This window comes from Xenopus laevis, chromosome 7L (assembly GCF_017654675.1).
Source record: "Xenopus laevis strain J_2021 chromosome 7L, Xenopus_laevis_v10.1, whole genome shotgun sequence".
NCBI lineage: Eukaryota > Metazoa > Chordata > Amphibia > Anura > Pipidae > Xenopus > Xenopus laevis.
This window is the reverse complement of record NC_054383.1, coordinates 129,797,037-129,807,722: the sequence shown is the minus strand read 5'-3', so window position 1 is coordinate 129,807,722 and position 10,686 is coordinate 129,797,037.

Below are 10,686 nucleotides of genomic sequence, written 5' to 3'. Positions count from 1 at the left end.
AACACCACTCCATGTTAAACATGATATTAAATGAAAACGATATATATTTATATTCATAGGAAGTGGTTATGTTTACCATTGATGTTACCAACCTTTTGATGTGCGCTGAGTTTTCGGGTGAAAAATCCGAAAAAAATTGGCATTTTCGTGTAAAAAATCCAGAAAAATCGTGAAAATCTGACTTTTTTTCCCGCAGAGCACATTTTAAGGAAAATGTAATAATAAATAAGCGTAAAAAACCCAAGCAGATTTGATCAGAGTTTGCAGCAGAAAATGTTGAGATAAAATTGGACTTTGATAAATAACCCCCTTATTGTGCCTTGCTAAGCTTTCTGGTACTCTAGGCTATCACAATAACCATTCTTTTTCATTTTTTTTAGAATGGACTAATGGAGCACCACAAGAAAAGGAGGCACCAGGTGAGCAAACCCCAAGGAGCACCACTCTGTGTATAGTTCTCAAGGCACAGTTAAAGGAGACATATAGGATAATTGAAAACCACCCTAATCCTGTAGGAAATAATGAGTCATATATGGAACTGCTTTTACTTTGGGCTAAAAATGACCATTATCTTTAAAACAATTGCCCCCATAGATCTGCTACAGTCTCTGTCCCTTTTTCAAATGAGGGGTAGGCGTGATCGTGCCAGATGGACAGTAGGAGGGGGACAGCCAATCGCAGCCCTGCATTCACACAGGCAAAGATAGGCTTTGGTTCCCTATCAGGTCAGCCTAGCTTCTGATTGGTTCCTGTCCTACAGTGCAGTGTGCTGAGTGTCACCAGCTCCCCTGCACAGCCTGGGATAGGAGGCAGCAGGAAGTAGAACAGATGGCCTGGGGTTTTTGCATACATATTCAATAAGTCATCCTGAAAAACTGCTTTTTTAGAACACATTCCATCTATACATATAAATGAGGTTGCAGAATGCTGCATTGTGCAGAAAAAAATGTTGATTACGCTCAAAATTGCTCTTTGCTCCCTGCATAAATACTAATGCCTATTTGATCCCTGGTAGACCAATAGCCAGTGACTATTTTCCTCCCACCCATAGAACAGATTGTGTCTGTTATTTGATTGAAAGAAACCCATTCAAACCAGGCAATGGTGACAGAATAAATTACATGAAATTACCAGCAGCAGTTGTTGGGGGTCACTGATGAGCATATTAAAGGACATTTTAAATTTGAAGTTTGAAACTGAACATGAAACCAATGTGATAAAAGAATAATAATATGTAGGGACCCTGAGATTTGGGTATATTTAACTCAGGCAGTTCCCCCTTTATATTTGGACACCTAGGTGGTCCTTTAGTATGCCCAGACCCTTCCTGGGTCCTCTGGGATTACTCTAGGAAGGGTTTGTCCACTAGGTGGCACTGCTTAACAATATAAAGGGGTTTAGCCCCATGTGTTCAAGGTCTTTCCTGGGACCTTACCTCACTGTGAGGTACTACAGGTCCAGGTTTACCAGTGGTAAAGTGAGATAGCGTTGGTTATAGTTGCTCCAGGAGGAATAGAGAGGCTCAGGGTATATAGTGAGCAGTTTCCACTCCAACGAGGAGAAGTAGTGGGGTTAGGACCCCATGGTGTGTACATTACTAGCTCAGGACCAGTGAGGGTGCCAAGACCCAAGACCCCAAGCTGATTATTCCTGGGCAGGAAGCTTTACTTCTTGGGAGGATTTGCCCCAGGAGTGTGTTTCTCTGATCGTGCTACTTTATTTGAAAAGAGAGGATCCTGTTTCTGTGAATGCCTTAAAGGAGAAGGAAACCCCCTGGGCGCAAAACCACTCCCCTGTGTTGCCCCCCCTCCCTCCTCCCCCCTGGCCTACCTGTCCCCCTGGGCAAATGCCCCTAACTTGTTACTCACCCCTCTGCGCAGGTCCTGTCCACGGAGTTCACAGGTGCCATCTTCTCCCATGCGGTGGCGCATGCGCAGTAGGAACATTTACAGGTACGGATCTACTGCGCATGCGCCGAATGTCACGATGGCGCCTGTGAACTCCCTGGACTGGACCTGCGCAGAGGGGTGAGTAACAAGTTAGGGGCATTTGCCCAGCGGGAAAGGTAGGCCAGGGGGGAGGAGGGGGGGGACACAGGGGAGGGGGAGGGGTTTCCTTCTCCTTTAATTGCAACTATTCTTTGTAAATAAACAAGTTATATTGCTGCACCTCTCTTAATGGATCCTTTGCTGCACTGAACTACACCAGGTAACGGGAGTTGCAGGGAGTTGCCCGGGCACAGATATAAGCAGTTTAACCTGGTCACACACTACATCAAATACATAGCGAAAGCACACTCAAGGGTGGACTACAAATAAATGATAAAGAACAGTTATTAAATTGCTTTAAAAAATATATCTGTTCTAAAAGTAGAGTTGGGCCATAGTTGGCCATGATTTCTTTTATCTGCTTGCCCTTTTTATTTACAATTTAGTCAACTCTCCCAGCAATTTTAGGAGTTGAACGGATTTACAAATGTAGTTTGGTGTAGGGTTTTGGAATACCTCGGAAGCTCAGGAATTTAAAAGGGGTGGGTTAGAGACATGGGTAAAAAAAAAGTTGTCATGTCCGTTCTTTGTGACTGCTTATTAACATTAGAATGACCTGTCATTATCTCATTGTCGTCTCTCTATAATGAGAGTAAAAAAGAAAAGTGGCCTAAGGATAAGGATGTTGTTCTCACCGTAAGTTCTTTGTTTCTGCTCATGTCCCATTTCAGTGGCACTTTCTCTCTACATTTTATTCTCTCTCTTTGTCGCTGATTTCTCTATTTGTTATGGGTATCTGGCATCATCCAATCTCCAGATGACCCTGTTTCTGTCACCAAAAATAATATTTTGTACCAAACTTCTTCCATTCCTCTCCTATTTTTCGGTGCACTGGGCCCCAGTTGCGTTTGTGCTTGCATTCCAGATCATCATCGCATGTTCTTCGTTATCACATGGTGTGAAGTCAGTGGCCACACAGTTCCACCATCACATGCATGTTGACACTACTCGGCTCATTTTCGGCTCTGTTTGATGCCCTTTGGGGTTTAATTCTCGTTTTTACATGGTACACTTGTCCAAGAAGGCTACTGTTCTAAGTCTGATTCTGTGTGATTTTGCCAGTTTTACTGACCATGTTCTTAACTGCCTGTCCAGACCCTTTTGTCTCTCTACACTTTTGTCTCATGCTTGTATGCATCACGGTATTGCTTCTAAACTCTATAATCCGTAGGCTCCTTGTTAGTTCCATCACCAAAAATTCCAGGGCCCTAAAAGGGTGCCCCTGTGAAGACTAGTGCTTTGCAGGGTATCTCAGCTTCACAAAAGAGTAGGCTGTTTCAGCAGTCGACTCTGGGTTCCTGCTTAACAATTTGTTCCAAATGTTTCAGATGTTGACCATGACTGTAGACTGCATTCAGCTTCTGTTCTTCAACAGGGTTCTTCTTCGCATCCTTGGTCAGCCTATCTGGGTCATATTCCTGAATTCCCATCTTACAGCTGGATACATTGGAAAATCTGCTGCTTTTTTATATTGCTACTGTTATTTGATTGGTTGTTGTTTTTTTTCTTCTCACAGGTGTCAAACCAGGTGACAAAGAACACAAGGAAGACCCCACATGATGGCTATGCTATGTGGAATAAAACAGATCAGGTAACACTTTTATGGAACAATGTTTGAAACAATATTCTGCTGAAGAACCCATCTTTTAAACAGTGAGCCTATGGGCTGTGTAACGAGTATAATACAGGTAGAGGGCTTGGTGATATAGTGAATAAAGTACCCCCTTTTGTAAAATATAAGGATATTATAAGTTACCGAGGAGTTTCATGACCATATAAAAGGACGAGGCCGAAGGCCGAGTGTTTTTATACAGGTCATGAAACTCCGAGGTAACTGCTAATATCCTCATATTTTACAACTGGGGGTACTTTATTTATTATAATACACAAGTTTCAGTGAGTCATGTGACAGAAATGACATCAGAACTCACCGTTTATAACTGATGACATCAGAACTCACCGTTTATAAGGATATAATTTACAAGATATTCATGGCTTTTGTGTATTATAAGCATATTATGAAGAAAAAGGATTTGTTATTGAAGCAGGTTCAATGCAAGGTAACGAAATAGACAAGTCCTTTTACCAGGTCAGAAACAGACAGAGAGTCCGTTAAACAGGCCGAAAGTCTGGACAGGCAGCAAACATGGTAAGTCCGATAGACGGGCGAGGTCAGGGGAAGGCTGAAGACAGAGAATAGTCAACAAAGATGCAGAAGATGGTGCCCTTGAGCTCCACTGCTCTACTCTACACAAGTACATGAGATTCGCAATTAGGGACACGGTTTTCACTATTACACTATGTGGGGAGGGGGCACTAAGGAGGGTAGTGGATGGGGCTTTTCACATTAGGAGGGGGTAAGTTCTCCTTTAATACCATTTATTGATGGGGTAGGAGTTGCATGAAATTTAGTGCCACATTTTGACATATTTCATAGAATATGTTCAAGTTATATTTAAGGCCAAAGTGCTATGAGATTTGGGAATTCATTAAAAAAAAAAAAAAAAAAAAATATTTTCTTTTATTTTGCATGCTTCTAGTGGGATGGGCTACACATCTAGTTTTCAGAGCAGCACATCTGTCATACCCCAGAAAATAAAGAGCAGTACGTTGGTCTGACATGACTTGCCAGGAGCTGACTCGCCTTCCAAAAAGTTCAAATCCTGCCTTTTCATGAGGCCGACTGACCTTCTAAAGGAGTTTTAGTGCCTTTCCAAAGTGAAGTTATATTTTTATGGCATTGGTGACATGTCACCAGTCGCACCCTACAATATAAAGCATAGTATGGAGGTCTCATGTTTCCCAGGAGCTGTCTTTCCCTCCCAGAAGTTGGCTCACCAGAAGTTTGGAGAGGAATTTTGAGTTTCTTTGAGCCAAACTGAAAACCCAGATATGAATTTCAGGAGTAATGAATAAAGCTTGTACACTAAAGCCAATTTTAAGACATATTGACAAAGAGTCCAGATCTTCTATCAACACCTGGAACTGAAAAAAGGACATTTTTGTATTTGGGTGAGGATGAAAAACATTGGGGTTCAGCTGAGAACCATCAGTCTTGCCTATGCCCTGGGGATGTGTTCTAATACAAACAAGACTTAAATTGCACAAAATACTGCAGGAATTAGAAAACCTTATGTAATTATAGATTCTTGTATAATTGAAGTGCTTCTTCACACTGTAGACTAGATTCAATTAGTTGGAAAAATAGACTTTTGTTGAGTTTTTATAAGATAACCAGGAAAGAAGCTTTTCTAATCAAATCGGAATCTGCTAATAAATGTGCAGCGCTGACCAATTTGGGGTGGATTGAGCTCAGGATATAGGGTTATTGTTTCCAGACCTTGGTGAACAATACTGTGATATTGGAGAATTGACTGTTTTTTTATTTTTCAATTATTGTTTTTGACATTTTGAAATTAACACACAGTTACGAGTATCAATAAAGTAAAAAAAATCCATTTGCCAATATAAAAGAAAACATACAGTTTGCATGTGTGCAAACATTATTAAAGACAACAAATAATTAAAAAAGGAACGAGGTTTTTATCCAATGCGCTGAGATCCCCAATACTAAAGACAAGGTTTTTTTTTAAAGTGGAAAATATTATAAAATGGGCCAAAATAAAAATAGAAAATCTGTGAAAAAAATTATGAGCTAAACACAAAGTTGTGGACCGGATCCTTATCCTTTTAAGATTAGTATTAGGACAGTATTGTAGTATTGAACAAAATTGTTTCCCAGCAGAAATTTACTGTTTTATCCAATAAAGTCACGGGGAAGCCCATTTATTAAAGGTTAAATTTCAGTGGTATTTGGGCTTTTTAGAGCCACAGTTAAACTGATTTTCTCTAAACCCATAACAGTTATTTAAAGATCCGAATATAAAAAGTACAAACAAAAAAAGGATTAACGATCCAAATAAAAATCCGAAAGCCTCTAAAGTCTCAAAATATCTTACGTTTTTCAGACAATTTCTGGCGATAAAAATCTGAAAACCTCTATATCAAGTCTGAATGACTAAAAAAAGTTCCAATAGAATCAGTGCAGCTCCCATTGACTTCTTTAGGAGCTCAACTGCTTTTACTTGCCCAAGTTTTGTATTTTGTATTGTCGTTTTTTGTTGTTTTTGAAACAACGACTAAACTCACTTTCTCTAAAACCTCGAATGCCCCGGAATTTATTAAAAGATCTGAATTTAAAAAGCACAAATGAAGAAAAGATCCAAAAAAAACTACAAATACCTCTAAAACCTCTAAAAATTTTAGTTTATTGGACAATTCCTATGGAAAAAAAATTAGAAAACCTCTAAAAGCCCAATTAGATCAAAAAGGCAAAAATTTGCATTTTTTGTGGTTTTACACGAAATAAATTTGAAAACATATGATTCGTGAAAAAGAATGAAATTCGAATGTCACTAAATTGGCCTTGAAGATTTATGGGCTTCTGTCATTATCAGATCCTAAAAATTCGAATTTGATTATTCGCCACCTAAAACTTGCCGAGTTCATGTATAAGTCAATGGGAGAGGCCCAGTGACCCACTGAAGATGTTAATAGCCTTCCTGATTTTCTTCTTACAGAAAAAAAACTTGATTCGAGTTTAGTCAAATTAGATTCGAATTATATTCGAGTTTTTAGGTCGCCAATATTTGTTGAAGTTTTAGATGTTCAAATTTTTAATCAAACAACCTTCCTATCGTATTTCGAGTTTATTAGTATTAAAAAAAGTCATGAATTCGAAATTTGACCTTTGATAAATGGGCCTCCTACAGTAATACAATGTAATGAATATTTACTCGGTAGGAACAATGAACCATTTCCCAGAGATCATTATGTGCAGTGGTATATGAGATTATATTATTTGGGGGTATCACCTGACTTTATTTTATTGCGTTCATTTTATCCCTCCTTGTTCAGAATATGAATATCGGATCCTGTCTGAGTTGTGTCGATCTCTGCAGAGTCATTAAGAATCTTTATGGGAGGGAAAGACAATGCCTAGAAGCTTCTGATAGTGTTAATAAGGCATTAATACTGTAACCAAGAGAAAGTTCAATAAAAAAAAGTCATTATTTATTGTCCCAAATGTTTGTTATTAAAAGAACATGCAAATTAGTGAGAAAGAGGAATGGCTAATAGGGAAAAATCATAAAATGGAATATGAGCTTAATGAATGTTAACCCTTTTAATGTCTGAGCTTTGTACACTTTACCGGCTTAAAGGGGACCCGTCACCCAAAAAAATTATTCGAAATCCTATTTTATCACATTAGTCAAGCAAAATGCGCTTTAATTACACTGGATAAATTATATGAATCTTGTTTCCTTCAGTCTGGGAATTCATAATTATAACAAGCAGGCAGGAGCCATTTTGTGGACACTGTTATTAAGACAAGTCTTGTATCATCTCAGAATCTCGTTTGTGCACCAGAATGGGGGACCTGATGTCCATCCCCATGTACTGGTTACACAATTAAATGGTGAAGAGAATGGGGGGAATGTGGGGAGAGCAGTGACATGTAGGAAGTGCAGAATGGAAAGTGAAAGTAATTGCCTAAGGCATAGAGGAGGGGCAGACAATATTTGATTGACAGCTGAGATATTTAAATGAGCTTACAACAGCTATGAATGCTTTAATAAAAAATAGAAATTGGATTTCATGTTTAATTTTAAAAGGACTTTTATTATACAGCTTTTCGTGTCTGGGTGACAGGTCCACTTTAAGTGAAGTATCTGGCGCACACACACTCTTTTCCGCTTTAGAATAAATGATGTGCGGTGTGCATTGCTTGTGCCAGATGAATATAGAAAGTCTGCTTCCTCTGTAGTTATTTATATTCAAGGACAACAAAAGTAAAAAACAATGGGATGTGTCAGTTACAGATTTTTTTTATATTCAATTTTGAAATCTGAAATGGGGCTAGACATATTGTCAATTTCCCAGCTGCCCCAAGTCATGTGACTTGTGCTCTGATAAACTTCAATCACTCTTTACTGCTGTACTGCAAGTTGGAGTGATATCACCCCCCTCCCTTTTTCTCCCCAGCAGCCAAACAAAAGAACAATGGGAAGGTAACCAGATAGCAGCTCCCTAACACAAGATAACAGCTGCCTGGTAGATCTAAGAACAATACTCAATAGTAAAAAACCCATGTCCCACTGAGACACATTCAATTACATTGAGAAGGAAAAACAGCAGCCTGCCAGAAAGCATTTCTCTCCTAAAGTGCAGGCACAAGTCACATGACCAGGGGCAGCTGGGAAATTGACAAAATATCCAGCCCATGTCAGATTTCAAAATTGAATATAAAAAAATCTGTTTGCTCTTTTGAGAAATGGATTTCAGTGCAGAATTCTGCTGGAGCAGCACTATTAACTGATTCATTTTGAAAAAAATTTTTTTTCCCATGACAGTATCCCTTTAAAATGTACAGTCCATTCCCAAAGACTGCCTAGCAGAGATTGCCTATGTATACACATTACCCTGAATTGAACCCTTACCAGTTTGCGGAACTTCCTCCCTACTGGTCCCTCTGCCAGTGGCATAACTACCAGGGGTGCAGGGGGTCGCATCCTGGCCCACACCTCTTTGGGGGCTGCCTGAAGAGAGATAATCATTATCGCGGGAGCCCACCCTGCCCCCAGGCCTGCCGACCACTAGTTACACCACTATGTCTGTGGTAGAGGCTTCTGTTATATTTAAATTGAAGAATTCTACAGACTCTACTTGATGGCTGCCTGCTCTGACCTGGTGCCTGGACTTGCACATGAGCCTGCTTGTCCCCCCTAAAATGTTCCACTGGTTCTTGAGACACCATTGTGCCTGCACTGGTCATAACACATCTATAGGAGGTTTGTGGCTGCCTAAAAAATAACAAAAGCATAAATAATGGTTGCTTACCTACCCTAAGCTTCTATAAGGATCTAATAAGAGGATCCCCAAAATGACTAAAAAGATCTTGTGAGAAAAGAATAGGGATACTAATCTTGGAAACTTACATGTGGCTTCAGACGTGGGATATTTGTGCCTCTGATTTGGTTTCCATATCAACTTTACTTTCCATTAATCATTCCACAAGTCCATAAACTACAGCTACATGCCCGTGCATGACAGAATGTGGATTTTACATCCTATAGTTAGTTAGTCCATTCTTAGACGACTAGGGTAGGCAGGTACCAGTCATATGCACCCATTAATTTAATCTCATCATTAATTTATTGATGGTAATACTGATGTCTAATAATGACATGGACATGATATACAGTATCCAGTAGACATAAGAAAGCAGTAATCCCAAAATCTTTTCACCCCTCATCTGTCCAGTTGCTTTTAGACCCAGGAGCCCTGTTACCCAATAAAAAATGTACGGACTTTTGCAGCCTAACATCCTGAAAAAATAAAAGACGCCAGCGTTTTTTGGGACTTTTTTTTTTTTTTCAACTAAAAATTGAAGAAGCCCTATACATTCCATTGCACTTCGTCTGGTCTGAGCTGGTGAAGGCAAGTCTGGCGGAACAGGTAACGTTGAGTAAAAGCTGCATCTTAGTGAATTTGCGAAGTAACGCTCTTTCGCCAGAGTGAAACTTCGCCTGGCGTAAGAGTGTGAAGAAGCACTAGTCTATCTCCTTTGATAGCGAAGTTACACCTGCGCCCGTTAGTAAATCTGCTAAGTCCCGAAATGATGTCACGCTGACGAATTACGTTAGTCACTTCGCCCTTTAGTGAATTTCCCCCTATGGGAGATGGCCTTCTCTTTATTCAGAGCTTTCTGTATAATGGATTTCAGGATAACAGATCCTAGACCTCTACTTAGTTAAATGGTATTTCCTGTTTGTTCAGTAGGTGGCAGTTGCTCCCATGGCCGTGCCTGAACTGGAAACTACTAGTAGGAAACTTTATAGACTAAACTTTTTTTCTTGAGGATTCTGGAACCATGCTCCAGAATGTACCTGAGGTTACTGAAAATTAGCTGCTGAAAGGTGCCCAGAAGGCACGAAACGCATAAGGCCTCCCTCTGAGATGTTCCTTTTTGTATAACTAAAACTTTTTTACTTGCATCTATTTTTGGAGTGAAGTCCAGTTTTTGTGCCGGTCTACCACAGAAATCTACATGTCTAATATTGCCTCCCCGAGCTGATAGTCTGGGGCTTGAGCACCTGGTCCCCCTGATGGTATTGGTAAGTTTACCTTTCTACCTACATTTTTTATTACACTGGACTCTTTTTTGCCCTTTTTACCTATCCCCTGTTACCCCTGCTAAATTTATGTATGTTAGATGCTTCCAAGGAAACTATAAAAACTAAGTTTATGTAAGAAGTTTGTAGAAGTTTGAGAAAGTGGCTTTACTGAAAACAAAAACCTAGTATGTAAAGTTCCTAAAAAACTTGAGAGGGAAGAGAGAAAAAGAGTCCAAAATTATGGAATACTGGAACTTCTCAGAATTGACGTTAAGTGAACCCCAGGGATATAAAAGAAAGTGTCAAAAGCTTGAGGTCATCTCAGGTCTCCTGGACAACATCTACTTAAGAATACTGGAGAGCAGATTTGAGGAAAGAAACAACTAAGGGAGGATAATCATGGATTTAGACCTGGTCGAAGTACTCAGGGTCTACTCACTCTCTGGCAAACCTCAGAGAAG